Consider the following 17,627-nt stretch of genomic DNA (forward strand, 5'->3'; position numbering starts at 1 on the left):
TGCGTGTGTGTGAAAGTCACAAAGGAAAGGGTGGGGGGGGGGGGTGTGAATTCTAAGAGTAAGGCCATATTCTGAGAAGAGGCAGCAAGATGTAAGAGCTTCTGAGAAAAGGCATTGTACCACACTATGGGTATGTTGTGGTGAGACTGTGTTTTAATTTGAGAACCACTGAGGACAGGTAGGTGTGGGTGTGAAGTTAGGGGAAAGGGAACCTCAGATTCCTTTACCACATTTCCCAAATGTGTTGAAGGTGAGAAGTACTTAGCAGAACTGACAGGTAGGGCACTGCAAATGCCTGCAGAAGAAAGTAATTTGTAAGTGTACATTTTGACATTTACATTTTAGTAATTTAGCAGACACTCTTATCCAGAGTGACTTACAGTTAGTGCATTCATCTTAAGATAGCTAGGTGGGACAACCACATATCTCAGTCATAGTAAGTTTTCCTCGATAAAGTAGATATCAGCAAAGTCATTGCTAGTAGGAAAAGATCAAGTGTGAGTGTTAGTTTACGAAAGGCAAGAGTGATAGTGTAACGTGTGCGCTGAGAGTCGGGAAGCAAGTTCAGGGAGCGAGTGTTTTAATAAATAAATGCAACTAAATACAAACAAGAAACACAAACAATGCACAGACATGACACTGGAATAGAAACAATGACGCCTGGGGAAGGAACCAAAGCTAGTGACATACATAGGGCAGGTAATCAAGGAGGTGATGGAGTCCAGGTGAGTCTGATGATGCGCAGGTGTGCGTAACGATGGTGACAGGTGTGCGCCATAACGAGCAGCCTGGTGACTGGAGAGGGAGCACACGTGACAGTACCCCCTTCCCGACACGCGGCTCCTGCCGCAGGACGCCGACCAAAATTACGATCCCGGGGATCAGGAGCGGACCGGTCACCTCTGCTGAGGTGTGGGAAACCTGTCAGTCCGGCTGAGACGCGGGAGCATGGCGACCTAGAGCGCCGGAGAGAGAGCATACGTGACGGTACCAGCCTCCCCGGGGCTTTCGGATCTAGCCGCAGGACGCCAACCAAAGGGACGATCCCGGGGCCCCGGAGCGGACCGGTCACCTGAGGCATGAGAGCCTGATGAGCCGGCTGAGACCTCCGCTGTTGCCTCGGTCGAGGCATGGGAACCTGTTCACCCGCTGAGTGTCACGTCCTGACCAGTAAAAGGGGTTATTTGTCATTGTAGTTTGGTCAGGGCGTGGCAGGGGGGTGTTTGTTTTGTGTATTTCGGGGTTTTGGGGTTTAGGTTCTATGTTCTCTATTTCTATGTTTATATCTAGTTTTCTATTTCTATGATGGGTTTTTGGCAATGACCTCCAATTAGAGGCAGCTGGTTGTCGTTGTCTCTAATTGGAGGCAATATTTAGTTGGGGTTTGTTTCACTTGTGTAGCCTGTGTTGCCTTACGGAACTGTTTCGTCGTTTGTTTATTTAGTTTAAGTGTTTTTTTTTTCAAATAAATTAAGAAGATGAGCACTTTACCCGCTGCGCCTTGGTCCAATCCTTACGACGCTTATGACACTGAGGCATGGGAGCCTATCGAGCCCGCTGAGGTATGGGAGCCTATCGAGCCAGCTGAGGCATGGGAGCCTATCGATCCCACTGAGGTATGGAAACCCGTCGAGCCAGCTGAGGCAGGGGAACCCGACAAACCGTCTGAGGCCTCCCAGGTAGCTTTGGTTCGGACACCCGGACCAGACATCACCTCCAACACACACACACAAAACAATCACCCCCTAATGCTTCCCTTTTGTGAGGCATCATTCTGTAACGTGTGCGCTGAGAGTCAGGAAGCAAGTTCAGGGAGTGAGTTTTAATAAATAAACGCAACTAAATACAAAACAAGAAACACAAACAACGCACAGACATGACACTGGAACAGAAACAATTATGCCTGGGGAAGGAACCAAAGGGAGTGACATACATAGGGAAGGTAATCAAGAAGGTGATGGAGTCCAGGTGAGTCTGATGATGCGCCGGTGCGTGTAACGATGGGGACAGGTGTGCGCCATAACGAGCAGCCTGGTGACCTAGAGGCCGGAGAGGGAGCACACGTGACAGATCGTTTTTTGTTGTTTTTATAGAAGGGAGGGGCGGGTGCTGTGGGATTAGTCAAGATAGTCCGTGAAGAGGTAGGGTTTCAGACATTTTCGGAAGATGGGCAGGGACTCTGCTGTCCTAACATCAACTCTGGGAGGGGGACAATGTGGAATTGTCAACCATGATGGAGAGGTCTTGGAGTGGGGAGTCCTTCCCCAGGAGAAAGACCAGCTCCGAGGTTGAGGTGGTGGGCCAACATCCAAGCTCAGATGTCTGGGCCGATTTCCAAACTGAGATGTGTTTTGCTACCTGGGTGTCAGAAGGCGAAAAGGAGAAAAGTAGTTGAGTGACATCTTCATAGCAATGATAGGAGAAACCATGTGAGGATATGATAGAGCTGAGTGACTTGGTACATAAAGAAAAGAGGAAGGGGCCTAGAACCGAGCCCTGGGGGACACCAGTAGTGAAGGAACGTAGTGCAGACACAGATCCTCGCCACATCACCTGGTAGGTTGGATGCAATCCAAGAGTGTGCAAAGTCTGAGACACCCAGCCCTGAGAGGGTGTAGGGGAGGATCTGATGGTTCACTGTGTTGCAGGCAGTGAATAGATCTAGGATGAGAACAGTCCCCTTTGGCAGAGAGAGAGTCCCCTTTGGCAGAGTGGATAGCCTCCATGACACTGAGGAGAGCGGTCCCAGTAGAATGATGCGTCTTGAAGTCTGACTGGTTAGGGTCAAGAACATTGATCTGAGAGAGATAACGAGAGAGTTGGCCATAGACAGCACACTCAAGTGTTTTGGAAAGAAATAAGGGATACCGGTCTGTAGTTTTTGAAGTCAGAGGGGTCGAGTGTTTCTAGAGGGGAGCAACTGTGGCCATCTTGAAGTCCGTAGGGACAGCCAAAGGTCAGGGATGAGTTGATGAGGGAAGATAGGAATGGGAGAAGGTCTCCAGAGATGGTCTGGAGAAGGGAGGAGGGGATGTGGTCAAGTGGGTAGGTTGTCAGTAGCTGGACATCACTAGTTACACAATTTCATCTGGAGAAAGAGGTCAAGGCATAGGGTAGTTCTGTGTGGGTGGGACTAGTGGACTAATAGACTGTGAATGAGGAGCAGATGTCGTCAAACTTCTTTTCAAAGTGGTTGACAAAGTCATCCACAGAGAGGGAGGAAGAAGGGAGAGGAAGTGGATGATTAAGGAGGGAGGAGAAGGTGGAAAATTGTTTCATAAGGTTAGAGGCAGAAGTTTAACATATTGAGTAATAGAAAGCGGCTTTAGCAGCAGATAGAAAGAGAAAGTAGAGAAGAAGGAGGGGAAGAATACCTGCAGCCCTGTTCTGTGAGCCCGCAGTGAGCCACACAGCCACAGAGCGGGAGGGGAAGGCCTAGCCAGCGGGGAGGAATGGGAACATTGAAAATCAAAGGATGCTGAAAGGTGATAAGAGTAGGGAGAAGGATTTAGCAGAGGGGAGAGATGATAGGATAGAGGAGCAGTAGTGGGAGAGTGAGCGGAGATTGCGACGTGCAGGACCATCTGGGTAGGGGCTGAGTGGGTAGAGTGGGAGGAGAGAGGAAAGGAACATTTGTGATCAGAGACATGGAGGGGGGTTGCAGTGAGATTAGTAGGTGAACCGCATCTAGTAAAGATGAGGTCAAGCGCATTGCCTACCTTGTATTGTGCGTGTGAGGGGACTGGGAAAGGGTGAGATCAAAAGAGGAAAGGAGTGGAAAGAAAGAGGTGGAAAGAAATTAATCGAAGGCAGGCTTTGAGGGGTTAAAGTCACCCAGTACAATGAGTGGTGGGCCATCGTTGGGAAATTAGCTTGTCAAGGTGTCAAGCTCATTGAGGAACTCTCCGAGGGCACCTGGTGGGCGATAGATGACAACAATGTTAAGCTTGAGTGGACAAGTGACAATTACAGCATGGAATTCCAATGAGTAGATGGACAGGTGAGAGAGGAGGAAAAGAGAAAATCTCTGCTTAGGAGTAATGAGTAGCATCTTCTGGACCGCAGATTGGAAGTGCCAAATGCTGCCAGAGACCAGGAATTACACATGGGGTGTGCACGCAGGGTACACTAAATTAGAAGGGTTGCAGCCACAGGGTGGAGAGCATCTGTAAAACCTACAGGGAGAGGAACGAACAGGGATAGAAAACAAACACATAGTTGACATGTGGGTTGCTTGACAAAGCTATAAAAGAGCTAAATGAGATCATCTGAAAATAACTAGTCAAGAAACTCAAGTAAGAGAGTGGTGTGGAGCCTTCCTCTCTATTTCCCTCCTCAAACAACTCCGCAGAACAACTCAGCAGAACTGTCTTTGTTTTGTTGACAGTTTTGGCAATAAGGTCACCGCTTGACAAGACTGCCACTTACAGCTGCCATACAAGCACTAATTGCTGATTGCCTAGCACAGGGTTCCCAAAGTGGGGTCAAATATATATATATATATATATATATATATATATATATATATATATATATATATATATTGCTAACAATAGCAGATTAAAATACTTTTGGACAAGGGATCTGTGTTAAAAGCTTAGAGGGTGCAGTACAATACAATGTAATATTAATAATCCACAATTTATGTTCTAAACCCTTATATGCATGGGCCTGGAAGGCTCACAGGGATATTGGTATCCACAGTAGGGTCGTTCCACCAATTAGGTGCCTTTTGAGTAGTGTGACTTGGTAAAAAAATAAATATTTGATTTCAGATCATTTTAACATTATGTCATAAAAAGTACATGTTCATAAAAACAAGTTTTCTCATCTCAAAAGGTTTGATAATTACCACTTTTCATATTTTCAAGCATGCTGGTGGCTTCATCATGTTATGGGTATGCTTGTCATCGGCAAAGACTAGGGAGTTTTTTAGGGGGGATAAAAAGATACAGAATAGAGCTAAGCACAGGCAAAATCCTAGAGAAAAACCTGTTTCAGTCTGCTTTCCAACAGACACTAGGAGACGAATTCACGTTTCAGCAGGACAATAACCTAAAACACAAGGTCAAATATACACTGGAGTTGCTTACCAAGACAACATTGAATGTTCCTAAGTGGCCTAGTTACAGTTTTGACTTAAATCGGCTTGAAAATCTATGGCAAGACTTGGAAATGGCTGTCTATCAATGATCAACAACCAACTTGACAGAGCTTTTTATTTATTTATTTTTTATTTAACCTTTATTTAACTAGGCAAGCTTGAAGAATAATGTGCAAATGTTGTACAATCCAGGTGTGCAAATCTCTTAGAGACTTACCCAGAAAGCCTCCCAGCTGTAATCGCTGTCAAAGGTGATTCTAACATGTATTTACTCAGGGGGTGTGAATATTTATGTAAATTAGATATTTCTGCATTTCATTTTCAATACATTTGCAAACATTTCTAAAAACATGTTTTCACTTTGTCATTATGGGGTATTGTATGTAGATGTGTGAGAAGAAATAGAAATGACCTTTTAATGACGTCAGACCGAGGCTCTGCATCTGTCCTCGTGCTCCTAGATCTTAGTGCCGCTTTTGATACCATCGATCACCACATTCTTTTGGAGAGATTGGAAACCCAAATTGGTCTACATGGACAAGTTCTGGCCTGGTTTAGATCTTATCTGTCGGAAAGAAATCAGTTTGTCTCTGTGAATGGTTTGTCCTCTGACAAATCAATTGTAAATTTCGGTGTTCCTCAAGGTTCCGTTTTAGGACCACTATTGTTTTCACTATATATTTTACCTCTTGGGGATGTCATTCGAAAACATAATGTTAAATTTCACTGCTATGCGGACGACACACAGCTGTACATTTCAATGAAACATGGTGAAGCCCCAAAATTGCCCTCGCTAGAAGCCTGTGTTTCAGACATAAAGAAGTGGATGGCTGCAAACTTTCTACTTTTAAACTCGGACAAAACAGAGATGCTTGTTCTAGGTCCCAAGAAACAAAGAGATCTTCTGTTGAATCTGACAATTAATCTGGATGGTTGTACAGTCGTCTCAAATAAAACTGTGAAGGACCTCGGCGTTACTCTGGACCCTGATCTCTCTTTTGAAGAACATATCAAGACTGTTTCACGGACAGCTTTTTTCCATCTACGTAACATTGCAAAAATCAGAAACTTTCTGTCCAAAAATGACGCAGAAAAATTAATCCATGCTTTTGTTACTTCTAGGCTGGACTACTGCAATGCTCTACTTTCCGGCTACCCGGATAAAGCACTAAACAAACTTCAGTTAGTGCTAAATACGGCTGCTAGAATCCTGACTAGAACCAAAAAATTTGATCATATTACTCCAGTGCTAGCCTCCCTACACTGGCTTCCTGTTAAGGCAAGGGCTGATTTCAAGGTTTTACTGCTAACCTACAAAGCATTACATGGGCTTGCTCCTACCTATCTTTCCGATTTGGTCCTGCCGTACATACCTACACATACGCTACGGTCACAAGACGCAGGCCTCCTAATTGTCCCTAGAATTTCTAAGCAAACGGCTGGAGGTAGGGCTTTCTCCTATAGAGCTCCATTTTTATGGAATGGTCTGCCTACCAATGTAAGAGACGCAGACTCAGTCTCAACTTTTAAGTCTTTACTGAAGACTTATCTCTTCAGTAGGTCCTATGATTAAGTATAGTCTGGCCCAGGAGTGTGAAGGTGAACGGAAAGGCTGGAGCAACGAACCGCCCTTGCTGTCTCTGCTTTGCCGGTTCCCCTCTTTCCACTGGGATTCTCTGCCTCTAACCCTTTTACAGGGGCTGAGTTACTGGCTTACTGGTGTTCTTCCATGCCGTCCATGGGAGGGGTGCGTCACTTGAGTGGGTTGAGTCACTGACGTGGTCTTCCTGTCTGGGTTGGCGCCCCCCCCTTGGGTTGTGCCATGGCGGAGATCGTTGTGGGCTATACTCGGCCTTGTCTTAGGACGGTAAGTTGGTGGTTGGAGACATCCCTCTAGTGATGTGGGGGCTGTGCTTTGGCAAAGTGGGTGGGGTTATATCCTGCCTGTTTGGCCCTGTCCGGGGGTATCATCGGATGGGGCCACAGTGTCTTCTGATCCCTCCTGTCTCAGCCTCCAGTATTTATGCTGCAGTAGTTTATGTGTCGGGGGGCTAGGGTCAGTCTGTTACATCTGGAGTATTTCTCTTGTCTTATCCAGTATCCGGTGTGAATTTAAATATGCTCTCTGTAATTCTCTCTTTCTCTCTTTCTGTCTTTCTCTCGGAGGACCTGAGCCCTAGGACCATGCCTCAGGACTACCTGGTATGATGACTCCTTGCTGTCCCCAGTCCACCTGGCCGTGCTGCTGCTCCAGTTTCAACTGTTCTGCCTGCGGCTATGGAACCCTGACCTGTTCACCGGACGTGCTTGTTGCACCCTCGACAACTACTATGATTATTATTATTTGACCATGCTGGTCATTTATGAACATTTTAACATCTTGACCAAGTTCTGTTATAATATCCACCCTGCACAGCCAGAAGAGGACTGGCCACCCCTCATAGCCTGGTTCCTCTCTAGGTTTCTTCCAAGGTTTTTGGCCTTTCTAGGGAGTTTTTCCTAGGGAGTTTTTCCTAGCCACCGTGCTTCTTTCACATGCTTTGCTTGCTGTTTGGGGTTTTAGGCTGGGTTTCTGTACAGCACTTTGAGATATCAGCTGATGTACGAAGGGCTATATAAATACATTTGATTTGATTTGATTTAAGCCATTTTGAATCCTGGTCGACAGCACCCCCACTCCAAAACATCTTCTCTCAGCCACCTGTCACTCTATACTTGTGACAAACACATCTTTGGCCAAATGAGACACTACCGACGCTCAAAGCTATGGATGGATAAATAAGTCTGCCAATGACGGGGCATTGTCGGGACATCGCACCGCTACAGTAGACCAGGGTCAAATACCTTTAAATATTTATTGGTTTAGCTTGACCAGAATTAACTTTTGGGACCATTCCTCTGCTTCCATTATGCCAGGGAAGTGAAGCGCATATTTGAAAGAAAACAAATAGACCCACGACAAATATCAGAGCCTGAGTAGGAGCATGAGTCATTGTTCTGTGAGCTTATTGCACTCTTGGTTCTCTCAGGCTGAAGGAAACAGGCATACATGGCCAGATGCTATTTCCTACTGCACCAGCTGTTTTCCCAGCCCAGCCCAGCCCCAGAGGCAGTCTGAGAGAGTGCCACAGAGGATCACCCATCAGCAGTATCATCCTGGTCTTAAACATCTCTAAGGGGGCACGCTGCCCTGGGATTCCAGGAGGATGAGAAGAAGAGGACTGATTCAATGCTACACTTCTCACCACCCCCACACCACATTGTTCCTGTGACTCCCTACCTTTCTCCCGGGGGGGGGGGGGTGTGTGTGTGTGTGTGTGTGTGTGTGTGTGTGTGTGTGTGTGTGTGTGTGTGTGTGTGTGTGTGTGTGTGCCGCGCGCGTATGGATGCGTGTGTGTGTGTCAGACCTGGGTTCAAATACTATTTATGGTATTTCAATGACTTTGATAGACATTTGGAAGTAAGTATTTAAATATTGAAAATACAAGTAGTTGAACATTGGAATATATTTGGAAATACACATGGAAAGTATTTGAAAATACTCAAATAGACGCATTTAACCCAGGTATTTGAAAATAGTATTTGAAGTAGTTGATTCGGGCCACATTATTTGAAAATACTCAAATACACAGAAAATAAGTATTTAAATAACACATCTATTTGAATCCAGTTCTGGTGTGCGTGTATTGGGAAGCACAGGCCAGGGCTAGGCGATGGACCAGAGCAGAAAGAGAAAGTGAATAGGTTATTGATCGGGTGACACAGACTTTTAATTAGACTGACCAGGCAGTCATTGACAGATACTGAATAGCCTTCAGGACACAGGCTGCATTCACACAGGCAGCCCAATTCTGATATTTTTCCACTAATTGGTCTTTTGACCAACCACATCAGACTTTTTCACATCAGATATTTTTCAGAGGTGATCTGATTGGTCAAAAGACCAATTAGGCTGCATTTACACAGACAGCCCAATTCTGAAATGTTTTCCACTAATTGGTCTTTTGACCAATCACATCAGATCTTATCACATATTTTTCAGAGCTTGTCCTCTCTAGGGTAGGGGGCAGTAGTACACCTCTGGATGAAAAGCGTGCCCAAAGTAAACTGCCTGTTACTCAGGCCCAGAAGCTAGGATATGCATATAATTGGTAGATGTGGACCCTCTAAGTTTCCAAAACTGTTAAAATAATGTCTGTGAGTATAAAAGAACTGATATGGTAGGTGTAAACCTGAGAAAAATCCATCCTGGAAGTGGAATTATTTTCATGTGGTTGTTTTTCAACTCAATGCCTATAGAGAATCCAATGGGTTAGGAATCAGATTGCAGTTCCTATGGCTTACACTAGATGTCAAAAGTCTTTAGACATGGTTTCAGGCTTTTATTTTGAAAAACGACGTGTAAATAGCCATTTTGGTCAGAGGACAGAGGAAGTTTGCAGACCTGATTTGGCGCACTCCTGTGAGCACACCGTTTGTTATTTTTCCTTTCTATTGAAAACCGTATTGTCCGGTTGAAATATTATTGATCATAAAGACAATAAACAACCTGAGGATTAATTATAAACATCGTTTGACACGTTTCGACAAACTTTACTGGTACTTTTAGTATGTATTGGTCTGCCTGTTGTGATCGCCTTGGAACCATTGGATTACTGAACAAAACGCACCAACAAAACTGAGTTTTTGGGACATAAAGAGGGACTTTATTGAACAAAACAAACATTTACTGTGTAACTGGGAGTCTTGTGAGTGAAACCATATGAAGATCATCAAAGGTAAGTGATTCATTTTATCGCTATTTCTGACTTTAGTGTTTCCTTGACTTGGCTGGTAAATGATTGTATGCTTTTCTACACGGGGCGCTGTCCTCAGATAATCGCATTGTATGCTTTCGTCGTAAAGCCTTTTTGAAATCTGACACAGCGGCTGGATTAACAAGAAGTTAATCTTTAAGCCGATGTATAACACTTGTATATTTTATGAATGCTTATTATGTGTATTCCTGTATTTTAAATTCGGCGCTCTGCAATTTTATCGGATGTTGGCCAAGTGGGACGTTAACCTCTCTAGGGTAGGTGGGATGCTATCTGATTGGTCAATAGACCAATTAGTTAGACAAATATCTGAATTGGGCTGCCTGTGTAAATGCAGCCATAGTGAATAAAAAGATCAGAATTGAGCTGCCTGTCTAAACACAGCTGATAGAGCAGGGACGAGAGGGTCAGCTCAGCTGCTTATGGCTGTGGGCCACAACTGAGGGAATTCAATGTTCCAAGATCAGGGACAGGTGATTTAGTTGTCTTAGGCTGCATTTAAACAGGCATTTTTTTTACCAATCAGATCAGCTCTGAAAAAGATCTGATGTGAAAAGATCTGATGTGATTGGTCAAAAAAACAATTAGTAAAACAAATATCAGAATTGGGCTGCCTGTATAAACGCAGCCATAGTCACTCTGATCATTCAATCAGGATGGTATGGTGGGGTAGAGAAACCAGTTGAACGATTTTATGTGATTTAAATGAATCACTAATTACAAAACCAATTACAACACATTCTTATTCAATATAGTCCTTGTTACATACATTATATTGAAGTAGAAATCTTCCCTCTGAAGATTTCATGAGAAGCAGCAACCTCAAGTGGACAGCTTGTATTCAACAACTCAGTGGGGTGCTAATCAACATTCTGTCCTAGCAGAGCCAGAACCAGAGGGTTACTGGTGCACCCGCTCCAAATACTGGTCTATCATTAAGTGAAACGTGTTATCTAATAGCAGTGGGGATCAAGCCGTCATTCATGTTAGGGACTGATACTGTGCTGTCAGTATAGATTAGTATGGATTTAGCTACAGCCAATGGCAACGCACAGCCAATTAATGACAGATTATCAATAAGGAAACTACCAATGACAGGAAGCACAGTCAGCAACAGGGTTAAAACTGATCGTTACTGAGACGTTTGGAATTCATAACTCAGGACACACATCTGTTCGAAGCAATTTACATGGACATTCTGGAGAACATATTAGCCAATTGTATCTATCACAGCAGTGCAGACTAAGCATTTCAGACTGCTGTGCCTGGCTGATTAGATCCTCACAATAGTGTGAGGAAGTCAGCTAACTTCAACATTAACAGTCCATTTGCGTGACCATTCAACCATACTGCTATTGCTGCTGGTAAATGAAACCTTGGGACGGAATCACTGTATGCACATAACTTATACCTGAAGGACTCGAGTAGCAGTATACCATCTGATACTCTTAATTCAACAATGAATCTCTGCGCCAAGCCATAGGAAAGGACACTGTAAAAGAAAGGAAGCATTAACCAGAGACTTCTCAGTAGCATGTGCCTATTGTACACCAGAGAATAACACATAATGGTGAGTGGGTAAGGAGAGGTGAGATCATGGGAGTGGATGGTGGTGAAAATGGAGGAAGAGTGCCCAAGTCTCAGCCTGGGAAACCAGGGGTTGAAGAGAAACAGAAACAGAGAGAAGGGGGAGAGAGGGAACGAAGCCAGAGCTATTAGGCTGGAGAACAGAGGAGCTCCTTAGGAGGGGAGGAAAGAGAGCTTTAGGAGGCGTGTCAGATGGGATTATCACAATGCAGTCTCTCTCTCTGTAGTTACACCCAGAGAGGAACATCATCATCATCATCAGTTTAAGCACTCTGGGGCAAACCCCATGACAGAGAGAGCAACAGACGTAAACCGTCCGCCCGCACAGCATACAGCCACAAACAAACAAAACAACTTTAGAATCAGCTCTGTCTCTCTGAGATTTAACACAGAATTCTCAGACAGTATACAATTTCTCTGAATTTCTTCTCCCCATGGCATTCAAGCTTAGGCTGTTTACTTAAAAAATGTATATACATTATCTTCGTGCAAAAACTAGAAATGTTATATATTTTCACCCTGATATATAGATTCTTATTAGATGATTGTATCATTGTGCTTGAGGGTGTGAAGTTAATTAGACAAGGGATGATAAAAAGCTATGTATGCTCTCTGTACAGTTGAGTGGTGAACACCCCAGGGCAAAGTCTTAAATAACCTCTATCCACCAACAGTTAATCTGGCATGCCTTCTCAAACAACTACAACTGTATCCCACATCTGTTGCTATGGGGTAATGATGTTAGGGACAGTATAGGATGGAATCATAATGGAATGTAAAGTGCATAATAATTGTTCAACATTTAGATGTTGTACTGCCAGTCATTGTTATAGGTAACAATCCTTCGTAGGAAGTGGCAACATTATTGAGCATATTATTCGTCAATTGTGTGAATGAATTAAGATATGCAAGATTTTTTTAAATACACTGAACCAAAATATAAACGCAACATGTAAAGTTTTGGTCCCATGCTTTATGAGCTGAAATAAAAGATCCTAGAGCATTTCCATATTCACAAAAAGCATATTTCTCTCAAATGTTGTGGACAAATTTGTTTACATCCCTGTTAGTGAACATTTTTCCTTTGCCAAGATAATCCATCCACCTGACAGGTGTGGCATATCAAGAAGCTGATTAAACAGCATGATCATTGCGCAGGTGCACCTTGTACTGGGGACAATAAAAGGCCACTCTAAAATGCGCAGTTTTGTCACACAACACAATGCCACAGAGTTTTGAGGGAGCATGCAATTGGCATGCTGACTGCAGGAATGTCCAACAGAGCTGTTTCCAGATCATTTCATATTAATTTCTCTTCGATAAGCAGACTCCAACTTCGTTTTAGAGAATTTGGCAGTACGTCCAACTGGCCTAACAACCGCAGAACACGTGTATGGCGTTGTGTTGGCAAGCGGTTTGCCGATGTCGACGTTGTGAACAGAGTGCCCCATGGTGGAGGTTGGGCTATGGTATGGGCAGGCAAAAGCTACTGACAATGAACATAATTGCATTTTATCTATGGCAATTTGAATGCACAGAGATACTGTGACGAGATCTTGAGGCCCATTGTCGTGGCATTCATCCACCTCCAACACCTCATGTTTCAGCATGATAATGCATGGCCCCATGTCGCAAGGATCTGTTCATAATTCCTGGAAGCTGAAAATGTCCTAGTTCTTCCATCGCCTGCATAGTCACCAGACATGCCATTGAGCATGTATATCCAGCAACTTCACACAGCCATTGAAGAGAAGTGGGACAACATTCCACAGGCCACAATCAACAACCTGGTCAACTCTATGCAAATGAGATATGTCGCGCTGCATGAGGCAAATGGTGGTCACACCAGATACTGACTGATTTTCTGATCCATGCCCCTAAGGTATCTGTGACCAACAGATGCATATCTGTATTCCCAGTCATGTGAAATCCATAGACTAGGGCCTAATGAATTTGTTTCAATTGACTGATTTCCTGATATGAACTGTAACTCAGTAAAATCTTTGAAACTATTGTTGCGTTTATATTTTTTATTCACTATATATACTGTATATATACAGTACCAGTCAAAAGTTTGGACACACCTACTCATTTAAGGGTTTTTCTTTATTTTTACTATTTTCTACATTGCAGAATAATAGTGAAGACATTAAAACAATGAAATAACGCATATGGAATCATGTAGTAACGAAAAAAGTGTTAAACAAATCAAAATATCTTCTTCAAATAGACACGCTTTGCCTTGATGACAGCTTTGCACTCTTGGCATTCTCTCAAGCAGCTTCACCTGGAATGATTATCAAACAGTCATGAAGGAATAGTCAGACTCCTTCCCTTTTTCCACATTTTGTTGTTACAGCCTTCTTCTAAAATGGATTTAAAAAAAATCCATCTCATCAATCTACACAGAATACCCCATAATGACAAAGTGAAAACAGGTTTTTATATATTTTTGCAAATACTGATATACCTTATTTACATAAGTATTCAGACCCTTTGCAATGAGACTCGAAATTAAGCTCAGGTGCATCCTGTTTCCAATGATCATCCTTGAGATGTTTCTAGAACTTGGATTCCACCGGTGGAAAATTCAATTGATTGGACATGATTTGGAAAGGCACACACCTGTCTGCATAAGCTCCCACAGATGACAGTGCATATCAGAGCAAAAACCAAGCCATGAGGTCGAAGGAATTGTCCCTATAGCTCTGAGACATTTCTGCAGCATTGAATGTCCCCAAGAACAAAGTGGCCTCCATCATTCTTAAATGGAAGAAGTTTGGAACCACCAAGACTCTCCCTAGAGCTGGTTGCCCGGCCAAACTGAGCAATTAGGGGAGAAGGGCCTTGGTCAGGGAGATGACCAAGAACCCGATGGTCACTCTGACAGAGCTCCAGAGTTCCTCTGTGGAGATGGGAGAACCTTCCAGAAGGACAACCATCTCTTCATCACTCCACCAATCAGGCCTTTATGGTAGACTGGCCAGACAGAAGGCACTTCTCAGTAAAAGGCCCATGACAGCCCGCTTGGAGTTTGCAGAAAGGCACCTAAAGGACTCTCAGACCATGAGAAACAAGATTCTCTGATCTGATGAAAGCAACATTGAACTCTTTGGCCTGAATGCCAAGAGTTACGTCTGGAGGAAACCTGGCACAATCCCTACGGTGAAGCATGGTGGTGGCAGAATCATGATGTAGCAATGTTTTTGAGCAGCAGGGACTGGGAGACTAATCAGGATTGAGGGAAAGATGAACAGAGCACAGTACAGAGAGATCCTTGATGAAAACCTGCTCCAGAGCGCTCAGGACCTCAGACGGGGGCGAAGGTTCACCTTCCAACAGGACAACTACTCTTAGCACACAGCCAAGACAACGCAGGAGTGGCTTCAGGACAAGTCTCTGAATGTTCTTCAGTGGCCCAGCCAGAGCCTGGACTTGAAACTGATTAAACATCTCTGGAGAGACCTGAAAATAACTGTGCAGCGACGCTCCCCGTCCAACCTGACAGAGCTTGAGAGGATCTGCAGTGAAGAATGGGAGAAACTCCCCAAATACAGGTGTGCCAAGCTTGTAGTGTCATACCTTTGAAGACTCGAGGCTGTAATCACTGCCAAAGGTGCTTCAACAAAGTACTGAGTAAAGGGTCTGAATACTTATGTAAATTTGATACTTCAGTTTTTATGTTTAATACATTTGCAAAAATGTCTAAAAACAAGTTTTTGCTTTGTCATTATGAGGTATTGTGTGTCAATTCATGAGGGGAAAAAACGATTTAGTCAATTTTAAGAGTAAAGCTGTAACATAACCAAATGTGGAAAAGGTCAAGGGGTCTGAATACTTTCAGAATGCACTGTATATATACTGCTCAAAAAAATAAAGGGAACACTTAAACAACACATCCTAGATCTGAATGAAAGAAATAATCTTATTAAATACTTTTTTCTTTACATAGTTGAATGTGCTGACAACAAAATCACACAAAAATAATCAATGGAAATCCAATTTATCAACCCATGGAGGTCTGGATTTGGAGTCACACTCAAAATTAAAGTGGAAAACCACACTACAGGCTGATCCAACTTTGATGTAATGTCCTTAAAACAAGTCAAAATGAGGCTCAGTAGTGTGTGTGGCCTCCACGTGCCTGTATGACCTCCCTACAACGCCTGGGCATGCTCCTGATGAGGTGGCGGATGGTCTCCTGAGGGATCTCCTCCCAGACCTGGACTAAAGCATCCGCCAACTCCTGGACAGTCTGTGGTGCAACGTGGCGTTGGTGGATGGAGCGAGACATGATGTCCCAGATGTGCTCAATTGGATTCAGGTCTGGGGAACGGGCGGGCCAGTCCATAGCATCAATGCCTTCCTCTTGCAGGAACTGCTGACACACTCCAGCCACATGAGGTCTAGCATTGTCTTGCATTAGGACGAACCCAGGGCCAACCGCACCAGCATATGGTCTCACAAGGGGTCTGAGGATCTCATCTCGGTACCTAATAGCAGTCAGGCTACCTCTGGCGAGCACATGGAGGGCTGTGCGGCCCCCCAAAGAAATGCCACCCCACACCATGACTGACCCACCGCCAAACCGGTCATGCTGGAGGATGTTGCAGGCAGCAGAACGTTCTCCACGGCGTCTCCAGACTCTGTCACGTCTGTCACGTGCTCAGTGTGAACTTGCTTTCATCTGTGAAGAGCACAGGGCGCCAGTGGCGAATTTGCCAATCTTGGTGTTCTCTGGCAAATGCCAAACGTCCTGCACAGTGTTGGGCTGTAAGCACAACCCCCACCTGTGGACATCGGGCCCTCATACCACCCTCATGGAGTCTGTTTCTGACCGTTTGAGCAGACACATGCACATTTGTGGCCTGCTGGAGGTCATTTTGCAGGGCTCTGGCAGTACTTCTCCTGCTCCTCCTTGCACAAAGGTGGAGGTAGCGGTCCTGCTGCTGGGTTGTTGGCCTCCTCCACGTCTCCTGATGTACTGGCCTGTCTCCTGGTAGCGCCTCCATGCTCTGGACACTACGCTGACAGACACAGCAAACCTTCTTGCCACAGCTCGCATTGATGTGCCATCCTGGATGAGCTGCACTACCTGAGCCACTTGTGTGGGTTGTAGACTCCGTCTCATGCTACCACTAGAGTGAAAGCACCGCCAGCATTCAAAAGTGACCAAAACGTCAGCCAGGAAGCATAGGAACTGAGAAGTGGTCTGTGGTCCCCACCTGCAGAACCACTCCTTTATTGGGGGTGTCTTGCTAATTGCCTATAATTTCCACCTGTTGTCTATTCCATTTGCACAACAGCATGTGAAATTTATTGTCAATCAGTGTTGCTTCCTAAGTGGACAGTTTGATTTCACAGAAGTGTGATTGACTTGGAGTTACATTGTGTTGTTTAAGTGTTCCCTTTATTTTTTTGAGCAGTTTATATATATATATTTATATATATACATTTACATTTACATTTTAGTCATTTAGCAGACGCTCTTATCCAGAGCGACTTACAGTAGTGAATGCATACGTTTCATTTCATGCATTTTTTATTTTTTTTCCTTCTTTTTGTACTGGCCCCCCATGGGAATCAAACCCACAACCCTGGTGTTGCAAACACCATGCTCTACCAACTGAGCCACAGGGAAGGCCCAGTTCCCTGTTTATCTCTAGTCTTTATGATGCTAATGTTCTCTTTGTCAATATGAGCATTTTATTTTGTACAGTTACCAATTTGAAGACCATTTGTCATTAGCTAGATATCTCAATATCTGAGGTGCTGTTCGTTTTAACATCAACTCCCTGAGTCTACCTTTAACCATTAGTGGAGGAATATCTGAGGTGCTGTTCGTTTTAACGTCATCTCCCAGAGTCTACCTTTAACCATTAGTGGAGGAATATCTGAGGTGCTGTTCGTTTTAACGTCATCTCCCAGAGTCTACCTTTAACCATTAGTGGAGGAATATCTGAGGTGCTGTTCGTTTTAACGTCATCTCCCAGAGTCTACCTTTAACCATTAGTGGAGGAATATCTGAGGTGCTGTTCGTTTTAACGTCATCTCCCAGAGTCTACCTTTAACCATTAGTGGAGGAATATCTGAGGTGCTGTTCGTTTTAACGTCATCTC

Source organism: Salmo salar, chromosome 01 (assembly GCF_965601325.2).
Source record: "Salmo salar chromosome 01, fSalSal1, whole genome shotgun sequence".
Taxonomy (NCBI): Eukaryota; Metazoa; Chordata; class Actinopteri; order Salmoniformes; family Salmonidae; genus Salmo; species Salmo salar.